Here is a 13819-nt window from a genome sequence, read left to right on the forward strand (position 1 = left end):
TTTGTTTCGGGCACGCACGGCTCTGACCAACGTGCTGGCCCGCACATGCGCGGTAGAGCTGCTCTCTACTGCGCATTTGCGGGCCGTCGGTCAGAGCCCATTTATAAGGTAGATGTTTTAATTTGTGAACTGCAATGGGCAGATGGTCAAATTTGTTATCTAGGTGTGTTCATTCCCTCTGATCCTGACTTTATCTATCAGGCGAACATACCAAGGATGCTACGGGATACACAGGAATCCTTACGGATTTGGGGTAATTTGCCTCTTTCCTTAGGTGGCCGTGTCAACTTATTTAAAATGGCTATCTTGCCAAGATGGTTATATTTTATGCAGAATGTGCCCATATGGTTGACACGGAAAGATTTAACTCGACTGAACAGTACCATCCGACGCTTTATTTGGCGGGGAGGGAAATCTCGGATACTTTTCTCCTGGCTACATACTCGCTGGGGACATGGGGGTGTTGGGCTCCCAAATTTAGCTCTCTATAATTTGGTTTGTAATCTCAGAGTAATCCGGGATTATTAGATCAATCACGCTTTGTCCCCCTGATCGCAGACATTGCGGGTAACCTATCCCTGTGCTCCCACCTATGTATTGCAATCCCGACCCTCTTGTCTCCCCACTTTCTTAACACAATCTGCCTTGCTCAAGCCAATTCGACGAACGTGGCTGCGGTTGACCAAACTACTGCAGATTCCCAGGATGTGCGCCCATTTCCTTCCCATCATGGGAAATGGGGACTTCCTTCCAGGGTCTCAATCGAGTTATTTTCGATTGTGGGTCTCTAAAGGTATAACCAGTCTGGGAAACCTCCTTTCCCGAGAAGGGACGATTATAGATTTTGGAGAATTGAACCAGGTTTATGGCTTGGGGGCTTCTCAAACGTTCCCATATTTACAAATCCGTCACTATATTCAGGCCTTACCTGGGATCTCTAGGCAACCCTCTGTGTTTTCCGCCCTGGATAAGGTATTTCACTTTGAATGCTCCAAAGTCCCCTCTTTGTCTGTATATCATAAGTATCTTCGCTGTTTGGTTCCTTTAGATGCATATTCCATTTTGGAAGCCTGTTGGAATCGGGATGGGGATTTTGTGGTAACCCATCATATTTTGTGAATGTGTTTTCGGCGTATAGCCAGGATCTCTACCAGTATGTACTATAGGGAAATGCAATTTCAATTTTTATGCTGCGCATATGTGTCCTCTCAGAGGGCATGTCAATTAACCATATCACAGTCAGCCGCTTGTACCCGCTGTGCTGTTCCCACCAGTACCTTATCCCACGCCTTTTGGTCTTGCCCCCCGGTGCGACATTTTTGGCAACGGGTGGCGGACTTTCTGTCAGACATATTAGATGTGGCTTTCCCGGTATCTCCTATGTGGCTATTATTTGGTTGCATTTCCCCAATTCGGATTCGAGATCCTGGCTCCCACCTTTTGCTGCAGAAAGCTGGTTTAGTGGGGAAAAAGATAATTCTATCCTTGTGGCGTTCAGCGGACTCGCCGTCTTTTTTGGCATGGAAAAACCAATTACACGCATTGATGACAATGGAGAGTCTGACAGCACGGGAATCACCTCGGCAGCGGCACATATTCCTCTCCGTTTGGAATTCCTTCTTGCAGTATCTACCTCCTCGAGCACATAGCTTGGTTTTGAATGACTGATTTCCTCTCTGGAAACCGGGGGACCTCCTCCTGAACTCACTTTCTTATTGGATTCCTCTCGCTTCATGGACGATAGAAGATGTTATTGGTACTGGCAGTTCCTTAGGGGGTGGTAGGGGGGATACCTTGGCGGGCCGGGATTGTCCTGGTCATGAACTGGTTGTATTCTATTGCAATAAGGTCAGAGCATTACCTACCCACAGTTGTATTGTTTATCTGTTGTAAGAATGAAACCAATAAAAACCGTCTGAACATAATTTGTGAACTGCTTGGATAATCCTGTTTTTACAGGTGGTATATAAAGTTTAATAAATAATTAGAACCCTTCAATTAAAGATTTTGCCAAACATATCACACCGTCGATTTATGACTGTTTCAATACTGCTACAAGGGTGTCCTTGAAAAACTGGTGGATACACCTTGTGCAGGAGACTATTTGGAGATAAAGTGAAGACGACAGTAGAAGCAATAAAGAGCCAGAATGCAACTTTTCAATCTCTCACTTCTCACCAAGAAACATCTCATAATGATGGTACAAGTAAGAACCATACAAAAGTCCATATTTCTACTTGCAAAGGAGAAATTATAATCCTTATTATTCCTACAGGCCAATTACCATACAGCAGCAACACCAACCACAACAGCAAAGCCAGCAGCCACAATCCAGGCACCATAATCATAACTGAACTCAACAGAGGCAAAATAATCAGCCTCCACTGAGATCTACTTCATCTTTTTGATTTCAAAGAAACAAATCAATAAAATCCATTTCCAGACCTGGAAGTAGGTGGGAGAGTAAAATTTTTCAAAAGACATTGGAGCCAGATAACAGACAAATGGGTTTTGAAAATAAACAAAGCACATTTTTTTTAACATTCAGATTAACTCATCGTACAGCAGAAAGAGTTGCAAACACTTCTTTGAACAAATGCAATTCAACCAGTACTCCAAACTCAAAGGGGAGCAGTTTTCTATTCAAGATGCTTCCTGATTCTAAAAAAAAACAGGTGAACTTCGGCCAATACTAGATCTCAGATTTAAACATCTGCCTAAAAAGAGAAACATTCAAGATGAATTCAATAGAGACAATATTGCCATTCCTGCAAAAAGTGGACTAGCTAACATCTTTACACTTGAAAGATGCCTATGCGCACTTCCCAAGCAACAGAGTTCATGGAAAATATCTAAGGCTCAATCTAGAAAAACATTACCTTTCAGGCTCGCAGCAGCTCCCAGTATATTCACCAAATGCCTAATAGTAAGTATCAGCTCACATAAGAAAACAGAATGTACTAGTATTTCTATACTTAGATGACCGACCAATATCGATTGAAGATTCAATGAATGATACAGGCCTACTTGTAAGAACAATGCACTAGCTAGGATTCCTAGTAAATTACAAAAAATTCACACTCAGGCTGAAGCAACATCTAGAGTTCTTAGGCATGAAGTTGAATATGCTCAAAGCGAAAGTATATCTTTCAAGGAACAGAACAAATTGATCAGCTTAGTTCAAGAAGTGAAAGCAAAGAAATGGTTAATAGCCAAAAAATACATGAAACTAATAGGACATTTGGCATCAACAATACATGTAACGCTAATAGTATGGTTAAAAATGAGGCGTTCACAATGGTATCCAAAAAGCAAGTGGACTCAGCATATTCAACCGCTAAGTTACAAAGTCCAACTAAACAAAGAAATAAAGAATTCACTCACATGGTGGACAGTAAAGACAAATATACTTTGCAGTCAGAACTTTTTCACCCCCCACCGGTACAGACTGTAGTGATGACAGATATATTCCCCATTCATAATGAGATGTATCTCAATATCTGAACACAAGGAGAATGGTTGCAAGAAGCAGCCATGCTCCATATCAGTCTTCTAGAACTCAGAGCGATTTTCAAAGCTCTAAGGACATTCAAGCTAAAAACAGAGCTCTACAAATACAAATAGACAATCAAGTAGCCATGTTTTATATAAACAAACAAGGAGGACAGGATCCTACCAGCTCTGCAAAGGAAAACATAGCTATATAGGACTGGGCAACCAAAAGGAGAATGCAGATCTCAGTAATCTACCTACCAGGGAAGAGCAACATAATAACTGACAGACTAAGCTGTCAACTAAAACCACATGAATGGTCTCTCAACTGTTGCGATGTCACCACAGGACAAGCTTGCGAGCGGCCTCTCACCTCCTGCTGGCAGATGCCGGCTCAGTTTTTCCTTGCGGCATGGAGCCCAGCTGCTGCCTGCCACCCAACGTGGCCTGGGTGCCGCCAATGCTGGATCCTCGGTGCGGCTGGGATGCCACCGACATTGCTGCTCCTGCCCCAACGTCTCTAGGAGTGCGCATGCCTCTTTTCACAATTGAAAGGGCCCATGGCGGGAAAAGCCCCGCAGCCCCATTTGATGACTTCACTGCAGCCCTATAAAAGAGCTCTCTGCTAGTTCCTCAGGATCTTCGTTGGGACTCGTATGGTAATCCATGTTTCTTCGTCCTGCAAGGTCTTCCATGGCCATGCTTTTGTCTTGATGGTCTTCATGTTCCTCGTTGGTTATTCCTGATCTCCATGTTCTTCATGTTTCTTGGTTCTTTGTTCTTCATGGGAGCTCCTCCATATTCTATGTTCCAGTTTCCTGGTCTTTCATCAGTGCCTCGTCCAAGTCTTCTGAATCTTTGCCTCGTCCAAGTCTTCAGTCAAGTTCCCAATGTCCATGTCTTTGTCCAAGGTCTGCCTTCTAGATCCTCTCTCATCCCTCCTCCAGGTATGCTAGTGACTTGGTCCACGACCAACCCATGGGGGGCGGTGTAGGGCACCTCCTGGCACAAGGCCGGTCTCCAAGTCCATTTTCCCTGGATCAAGTCCTCAGAGACCATCCTTGTTTATAGAGTTCCAAGTTCCTAGTTCCAGGGCTCATGGAGCATGTTCAGCCAATGGATCTCCATGTTCCTCGTTCCAAGGGATGTCTTGGCTCCTGTCCTCAACTGAGTCTTAGTCCTGACCCTGTGTCGCTCCAGACGTTGTCCACGACCAACCTGTGGCAGGTTGTGTAGGGCGCGCAGCAGGACAGCATCCGCGACTAGCCCACGGTGGGCTGTGTAGGGCGCGCTGCAGTGCAGTGCCCGTGGAAGCTGAACTCTAGCCTGAACTGGAGCCTTCATCCATGTTCCTCGCCTCCATAGCCTTTGTCCATGTTCCAAGTCTTTGTCCAAGTTCCAAGCTTTCAGTGTCTTCGTCCATGTTCCTCGTTATGCCATGTCCTATCCTCAGCCTTCAGCTGTCCTGACGCATTTGCCATTCCAAGTGGCAGGTCTGAAAGGGCTACACCTGAGACTAGCATTGCGATGGGTCTCACTCTGTGCTTACAGGTTCAGCGGAGGTCTGAGTGAGCTCGCTCCAAGTCCAAGCTACATTCCAAGTCTTGCCCGTGCTGGGATATGCTCGCCTCCCATGGTGGGTACCTTGGAGCTCCGCCCTAAGGTTGTGCCATTATCCAAGCGCTCACTCTTTTGAGCAACCGACCACACCCGGCGCTTCAACATCAACGATCTCAATCAACCGGACCTTTTCACAATTTGGAGCATTCCAGGAATAGAAGTATTCTTTTTCCATTCAGTCTCAAACTACCATGGCATTTCTTCAAAAAGACCAATACAAGATGCAATAATGAAGGACACCTTTTTAATTCTATGGAATGAGAAGATGCTATATGCTTTTCTACCGATTTATTTATCTAAAAACACTTTCCTGCTATTAGTAAAGTAAAAAAAAAAAATTCTAAAGCTTAGGAAGGACAAGGGAAAGATGATCCTCATAGCTACCTCCTGGCCTCAACGGAGTTGGTTCCCTTGGTTAATCAAATTGGTGGCAGGTACACCTATCAGGTTGCCAATGATACCAAACCTATTAATTTAATTCAAGGGATCAGTCATCTCAGAATCTCAAGTCCTTAGAATTAACAGCATGGATCATCAAGCAACTACATTTTCTATAAAGAGTGAATGTTTTGCTTGCATCCAGAAAACCCTCTACAAAGTCCTGTAACTTCAAATGGAGAAGATTCACTAACTGGTGCACACATCGAGAACTCCCTTTCAAATGTCTGACTACAAAAATACTCCAATACCTACTCTGGACTAAAATCAAAACTCCATTAGAGTACATTTGTGCGCAATAGTCGCTTAACATGACAACGTTGATGGAAAACCAGTTGTTCAAAAAACATTAATAGCTCTGTTATAAAGGGTCTGTAAAACCTAAACCCTCATTAAAAGAACCAGCAATGTAATAGGATTTAAATACAGTATTGACAGAGTTTATGAAACCACCATAAGAGCCAATGACCACTGCAGAAGTGAAGTTCTTGGCATAGAAAACTTTATTTCTAATAGTTGTCACATTAGCCAAACATTAAGCAAATTGCAGGCTTTGGTAACCTATACACAGATATTCCAAAACAGAGTATTCCTCAGAACTCACCCAAAATGTCTTCTGAAAGTGATATCACAGTTCCATCTTAATCACAAAATACTACTAACTTTCTTCCTTAAGCCACATACCACAACTGCTGAGCAAGCATTAAACACCCTGAACTACAGAAGAGCCCACTTGTTCTACTTAGAATACAAGCAATCGGGAAATCAACCCAACTTTTGAATCTTACAACTCATCTATTAAAGAATCAGTTGTCAAACAGACAAGGTTGTTGACATTGTTATTTGACCAAATATTCAAAAATACGCACAATAAAGGCTCATCAGTTACGAGCAATGGCTATATCAATCGTACATCACAACTCCACATCAATCCAGTATAACTGTAAGGCTGCTACATGGTCGACTATGCATACTTTTACAAAGTAATGCAGTCTTGATAAGGACTCACATAATGATAGTTTATTTGGACAAGCAGTACTTAAGAACATTTTCATATAATCAAAACAAACTTTCTGCAAGGCACAAGAAGAAACCATTGAAAGTCTAAGACAATGCAACTCTCAGCTGGGGAGTTCCATCTTGTGTAGCGATTTGTTATACCTGTCTACAGAGAGAGTGATGTTGCTTACCTGTAACAAGTGTATGCCGTGGACAGCAAAACAAACAGCCACACAATCCCCTTTCCTCCTTGGGAAATTTACCTGGCTTGGAAAAAGATTGAGGAGACTTGTATGCGGGGACATGTTCAGAAAGAAAAGTCAAACTGTTGGATGACATTACCCATCTTGTGTGGCTGTTTTGCTGTCCACAGAGTACACCTATTACAGGTAAGCATCTTCACTTCATCCAGTTCAGATATTTGCAAGCTTTCTTGTCCTTTCCATACACACATTAGGTTATAGATCTGTCACTGTGCTCAACTTTTAAACCCCCCCCCCCCCCCCCCCCCCCCAGATTTTATTTCTCTGTTTGTCATGACATGCCATGTTCTCCATGTCATTATTCATCAACCCATGCAAAGTATATTTTTGACAGCTCACATTTGTTTTTTGGCCCAGCAGATTTTTCCTCTTCCTTTGGACTTTCAGTTTAATTAAAATACCCCTACTGGGATTATGGTGCCATGAGTTTTCATTTGCAGCTACCTGGGGTTCTCACCACCCCTATTTTTTCCTTCTGTCTAGTCATCCATCACAGTGATAGGCTGAGAGAGAGAGACATCACAGTTCCTCCAGAACCTGGCACAAGCGTGCAGTTGAGATGGCCAATAGGTGTCACTGTTGCATGATGTCTGGTGCATCCCCCCCCCCCCCCCCCACTGAGGGCTGTGAAGCCCTCACTGAGTTGAGAAGCAGAAACCAGTCTTTGATATTGACCCCAGGTCTCCTTTATGCATTGCTGCTGAACTCTTAGGCTGGCCCAGCTCAAATATTTTTCTTTACCTGACCCCTGAACTTGAATGGAAGTGCACCAATAATTGTCTCTGGTTATCACACTCTTGATTTTACTCCCTGTTCTCCATTCTTCTCATTCTACGTTACACGCAGTTTCTCTGTCATTCAATGGATTTAAATGAGAATGTGTTAATTTATTTTGAAACCATATTGAGCACATTGTAGATCAGGCCTGGCTGCTACCTGCTGCTGGAAAATGAGGTATTGACAGTTTAATAATGAGATGTCCTTGTTATCTATGCTCTCAGGGCCACTTCTCCAATGCTTGGTTTACTGTGTGGCTTATCTGCCTGCTGAACATGGCTTACAGACAGATAAAGCTTTCATTTACCTCCTTACCCAGTACTCAATCTTGTACCAGTGGGTTTTATAGGAACTGTTTCCTTTTAGTTGAGTGGATGCTCAAAGGAGCAGGTGGAAAGAATTGCTAATAAATTCTGCTGCCCTTTTTGTCTTATTTGGTCTTGATTATTAAGGCGAATGGGAATTACCCAGGTGTAAAAATTGTGTGGACTATGGTAAACTCTGGTTTAAAGGGTATGAGCCTCTAAGTTTTAGAAACACCATCTGTTAATGAAGAAAAGATCTGTTTTTAATGGACTGTGATACTGCAAACTGGGTTTCTGATGTTACTGCATCATAAAATTCCTGCTGTGGTAACATTTATATGTCTTTTGTGGACTTGCCATCCTGTAGTGACCCCTGAAGCAAAGTTCTAGCTGTCGCAATACAAGTGAAATGTTTAAAAAAAAAAAATGCAAACACATTTTTTTGAAATAGACACTATTTCCAATATTGCAGTCTCATAAGTTATGGGATTCATTTATATTAACATTCTGAACCAAACAAATGCCCAAAGGGGCTCTGTTAGACGTTTCTCTGGAAAAAAAACTTAAAAGTTTCCTATGCATAGTGCCTCTGAAGTTCAGGCCATTTCTGGTTCACTTACTGGTCTGGGGGAAAAAATCTTTTGCAAATTCCAAGGTTGCAGAGTAAAAATTGTTGGAACACTCAAGTGTGTGTGTGGCCCCTGGAAATGGTTTCTTTGTTGAACTTGGATGATTCTTTCAAAACCTGACACAGTCCAAAAAGACATCTTCAGCTTTGCATTCCATCGTGGTTGCTTTAATTACTAGAAAAGGTGCTTCTACAGTAGATGATGCACTGGAAATACTAGAGATAGAATCTATCCTAAAAAAGATGAGACCGGCCTCTCACATAGCAGACTCAATCCCCTCAAAAATCCTCCTCTCCATACCCACTACCATTGCTAAACCCATAGCAAACATAATTAAGTGCTCACTAACCTCGGGCAAAGTCCCAGACCCCCTCAAACTAGCTGTAGTCAAACCCCTCCTAAAAAAAACCCTCCCTTGATCCCATGACCCCTGCAAACTACAGACCTATATCCAACCTACCTCTCATCTCCAAGATCCTCAAGAAGGTAGTCAACATCCAACTCACTGACTTCCTCGAGGACCACAATATCCTACACCCCTCACAATTCGGCTTCCGTAAAGGTCGTAATACCGAAAATCTCCTCCTTGTTATCTCTGACACCATCCTCATTGGCATGGACCAAGGGAAATCATACCTCCTGGCCATCCTAGACATCTCTGCCGCCTTTGACACTGTTAACCACCAAATCCTGCTTTCCAGGCTGGCAGAAATAGGTATCACTGGCACTGCTCTATCCTGGTTCTCCTCTTATCTTAACCACAGAGAATACTTTGTACAAATCGATAAATGTACCTCTTCACACATCCCACTCACACAAGGCATTCCCCAAGGATCCTCCCTATCCTCCACACTTTTCAATATCTATCTTCTCCCCCTCTGCCATCTTCTCTCCGACCTAGGGCTGACTTTCTTCCTCTATGCTGATGATGTCCAAATCCTCATCCCCATTCAAACAACACTCAAGGCCTCCCTACAATACTGGGAATCCTGCCTCTCCTCCATCAACTCCCTATTGGCCAACCTCCACCTGGCACTCAATGCAGATAAAACTGAAATCCTCGTAGTTTCCAATCAACCAGAGTACACCCTCCGCCCCACTGCTCCCACCCCCACTATAACCCACGCATCATGTTATTTTGATGAGTTATTGTTGTCTATTTAATATTTAATAATTATGTTCTTATGTTCAGAAACTCTGTTTAATGTAACGCCTCAACCGCAACAGTTTTGTTCTATGTAAACCGACCTGATTTGATATTTGTATTGAGAAGGTCGGTATATAAAAATCCTAAATAAATAAATAAATAAATCTACACCCACTATAACCCTCTCTACTACACCCACTGTAAGTGACCTAGGAATCCTACTTGATCAACACCTTAATTTTAAGCCACACATCAAATCCCTAATTAAAGGAGGTTTCTACAAACTCCACATTCTTAAAAAACTGAAACCTCTCCTCCATACCCATGATTTCCGCTTAGTCCTACAGTCTACAATCCTTTCCAAACTAGATTACTGCAACTCCCTTCTGCTAGGCCTCCCTGCATCTACTATCAAACCCCTACAAATCCTTCAGAATGCGATGGCAAGAATTACCACTAATACCCATAAGACTGAACACATAACCCCTATACTTAAGGACCTGCACTGGCTACCTATCCCATACCGTATCAAATATAAAACCCTCACCATCCTGCACAACGCCCTACATAAAAACAATTCCGCCTGGCTTAAAGACATGCCACATTTCTGTACCTCCAATCGTCCCACCAGAAATGCCCTCGCAGGCACCTTGCGTACCCCACCCCTCAAAACTGCACACCTCTCCAATACCAGAGAAAGAGCATTTACCATAGCCGGCCCCACCCTCTGGAATTCACTTCCCTATCACCTACGACTGGAGCCCTCCTTACATACCTTCAAAAAAGGCATCAAGACTTGGCTGTTCAGGCAAGCCTACCCTGATACCAACCATACTTAGCCCACTCCCTACTTTCCCGCCACCGTTCCCTCCCACCCACCCTCTCCCTCCTCCCTCTCCCCCCCAGCCCACACCCTCCCACCTCTACCCTTCCTTTCTCTCCCCCCTGCTCCCCTGTCCGCCTTCCCAAAAAATTTGCAGCCTTGATAAAGTTATAACCCAAACAAGTAATTCTTCTATTGATTTAATATATACAAGTACCCCGTCGTATTTTATAGTTTAGAACCCAGTTAGTTATGTTTCTTCTTATATTGCTAAATTATTGTTTTGCTACTCTCTCGCTACCTGCCCTATCCTTTCTCGCTGTTCTTGCCCTGCCCCTCTCTCTCCCTTTCTTACCTGCTCCCCCTATCCCCTCCCTGTTTTTTGTATTTTCTGCCTGCTTCCGTTTTTTGTAAACCGACGTGATATGTCCAATGAATGTCGGTATATTAAAAGTTTATAAATAAATAAATAAACTTCCATATACTTCAGAAAAGGCACTGGGGTGTAGCCTGCATGCAGTGACCATAGTTAAGCAAACTTCATTGAGCATGGGGAGGCTGGATGATTTGGACAGTAATTTCTCTAGTTTTGGAGGCAGTGTGAATCATTAACAAACTTGGTAATAAAACACTGAAGGGAATATCTGAGTGCTGGATTTAGTGTTGATCTTTTAAGAATCATAGAGAAAGATCGGCATGGCCTGATATAGTGGAGGCCAGTTTGTCAGCAGACTCTGGATGGAGGTGGTGGTGGGAGGGATGGTGGAGACGTCAGATGGAAGCCAAGATTGGGAGAGTTGATTTTGGGATGCATATGGGAATTTATATGCTCATCCATCCTATATGGAAGGATTTCAATTGGATGGGCTAATCTGGTCATTTTCTGCTGTCATTTACTATGTTATATACATCATCTTAACACAGAAAGCACATGGGACTGAAGTTATACCTCTCATTTTAACATTTTCAGTTCTGCTGTAGAACTTGCACTTAAAAAGCCTGTTGGGGGCAGAAGAGACAGCTGAGGGGGGAATATGATAGAGGTCTTTAAAATAATGAGAGGTCTAGAGCGGGTAAATGTTAATCTGTTATTTACTCTTTCGGATAATAGAAGGGACTAGGGGTCACTCCATGAAGTTAGTAAGTAATATATTTGAAACTAATTGGAGAAAATTCTTTTTCACTCAATGCACAATTAAGCTCTGGAATTTGTTGCCAGAGGATGTGGTTAGTGCAGTTAGTGTAGCTGGGTTTAAAAAAGGTTTGGAGAAGTCCATTAACTGCTATTAATTAAGTTTACTTAGAGAATAGCCACTGCTATTACTGGCATCAGTAGCATGGGATCTACTTAGTGTTTGGGTATTTGCCAGGTACTTGTAGCCTGGATTGAAGGTTGGGCTTGATGGACCTTTTATCTGACCTAGTATGGCAATTTCTTATGTTCTTATGTTCTGTGGCACCACTGCCATGCAGAGGGTTTCTAATATGATTTCTGAATCAGATCTTCTACACCTGGGTTCACAGTGCCGCTGGGGATGGGAAGATAAAGGCCATCAATAGGGACAATATTTGGTGGCTGAATTTAGAGCCCATGATGCATCATCCTGGAAGGAGCTCTGGTACATGGCCTCTGGTCTGAGGACCATAGCTGCAGTGACCAAACAAGGAACAGTGCAGTGGGTTCTGTTAAAATCCGGCAAAAACTTTCCTGGTGGTTTAAAAATGAAGACTCATGCAGCCAGGATCCTAACATCAAATACAGAATACAGGCTCCTGATCAAATACAGAATCTGGTACAAAGTTCTCACCATTACTTACAAAGCTCTACACAATATCACCCCACTAGAACTCATGATCCCTCTCCGACCTCACTTACCATCCAGGCCGGTAAGAGCAGCATATAAGGACACCCTCATGGTCCCCCCTTTAAAAACTTCATTAATTAAGAAAGCCATCTCAGCCTCTGGACCAATACATTGGAATTCTCTTCCACCAGACCTCAGGCTGGAACATTGCCCGGTCACATTTAAGAAAAGACTCAAAACCTGGCTGTTCAAGCATGCCTTTGCTGAATCATACGCCAGATGATCTTAAATCAACTCTATCACCAGCAACTCATTGACTCTTGCCTGCTTTCTCTCGATTCAGTCAACTGCTATATGTCCTACTTTAGCCCCAATTCCCAAGGCCCTTTGCCAATACCATGGTCTTAACCTAACCATTCTCTACCAGCCATGTATCATAGTTCGATATATATGTACCCTGGTTTGTTTCAACAGATTCATGATCCTAGTTCTGTATTCCTCTGTTTTATGTAATTGCACTATTTGAGGCACTGTTATTGTTATTATGTAAACCGTTTTGATTTGTAACCTGTTACAAGAAATTCGGTATATAAAACTGTTAAATAAATAAATAACATCGGTTTTTACTGGAAGAAGACAAAGTGGCACTACCAGGCCAAAACTGACCATAAAAAAGCCAGTTATGACAGGCAAAAAATATCAAGGCTCATTTTCCAAGTACATAACTGATCTTGTTCAAGTACATTTATGGCAACCAAGCTCACTTGCAGTTCCCTGTCTCCATCCTAAGATGCCAACCATTTATAATTACCAGGCTAGTAGTGCTAATGTCATTGAATTTTAGTTTGTTTGCATGCCAGTAGAATGAGAAATGCCACGATGGGTGGACTGGTAGAGGCTTACCATTGCTGCTATTGGGCTCTTTCCCTTACTGAGTCCATGACTTTGTGCCTTGTAGCAAACCTGAGATATTTAATAATCGGCTTATTACTTGGGCTTTGAGGTGCTGAGATATCCAGCTAACCTAGCCGAATATCGAGTATATATACCTGCTTCTGAGCAGTTCTAAAGTTTTCCGGTTTTGTGTGGCCAGATGATAACTTGACCAGATATTTTCAAAGATAAGTAGAGGTTAAGTAGAGGTCTGTTTTAAGGAAAAAAATATGTAGAGAGGCCTGTGACCCGTTTCTTTTGGTCCCTTGTCCAAATTATAAATGAGGCCCTGTTTAAATGTCCTGAACCCGCCAACCATGTTAGCGATTTAAACAAATAGTAAATCTCCCCCCCCCCCCCCCCACCACCACCCATGGCTTATGATGTGGCCAGTCCATAGACATTCCCCCACACCTCTCCTCCATCCCCTCTCCAAGTCTTCACAGTCCATTTCGGAAACGGGGTATTAAGGCGAATGGATAATCCAGGGAAAACGATGACCGCACACCTATAATTTTTTTTTTTTTTACTAGTTATGGTTTATGTAGTGTGACTGTTTGAGGTGGGGTTCAGAGAAGGTAGTGAGCC

The 13819-nt window shown here is 42.9% G+C and overlaps 1 protein-coding gene across 1 annotated transcript in view; it reads left to right on the forward strand.

Annotated features, from left to right (window-relative positions):
- The window catches only part of KDM4B (lysine demethylase 4B), a 735609-nt gene that overhangs the window by 613543 nt on the left and 108247 nt on the right, over positions 1 to 13819 (forward strand).

Source organism: Rhinatrema bivittatum, chromosome 8 (genome assembly GCF_901001135.1).
Source record: "Rhinatrema bivittatum chromosome 8, aRhiBiv1.1, whole genome shotgun sequence".
NCBI classification, from domain to species: Eukaryota; Metazoa; Chordata; class Amphibia; order Gymnophiona; family Rhinatrematidae; genus Rhinatrema; species Rhinatrema bivittatum.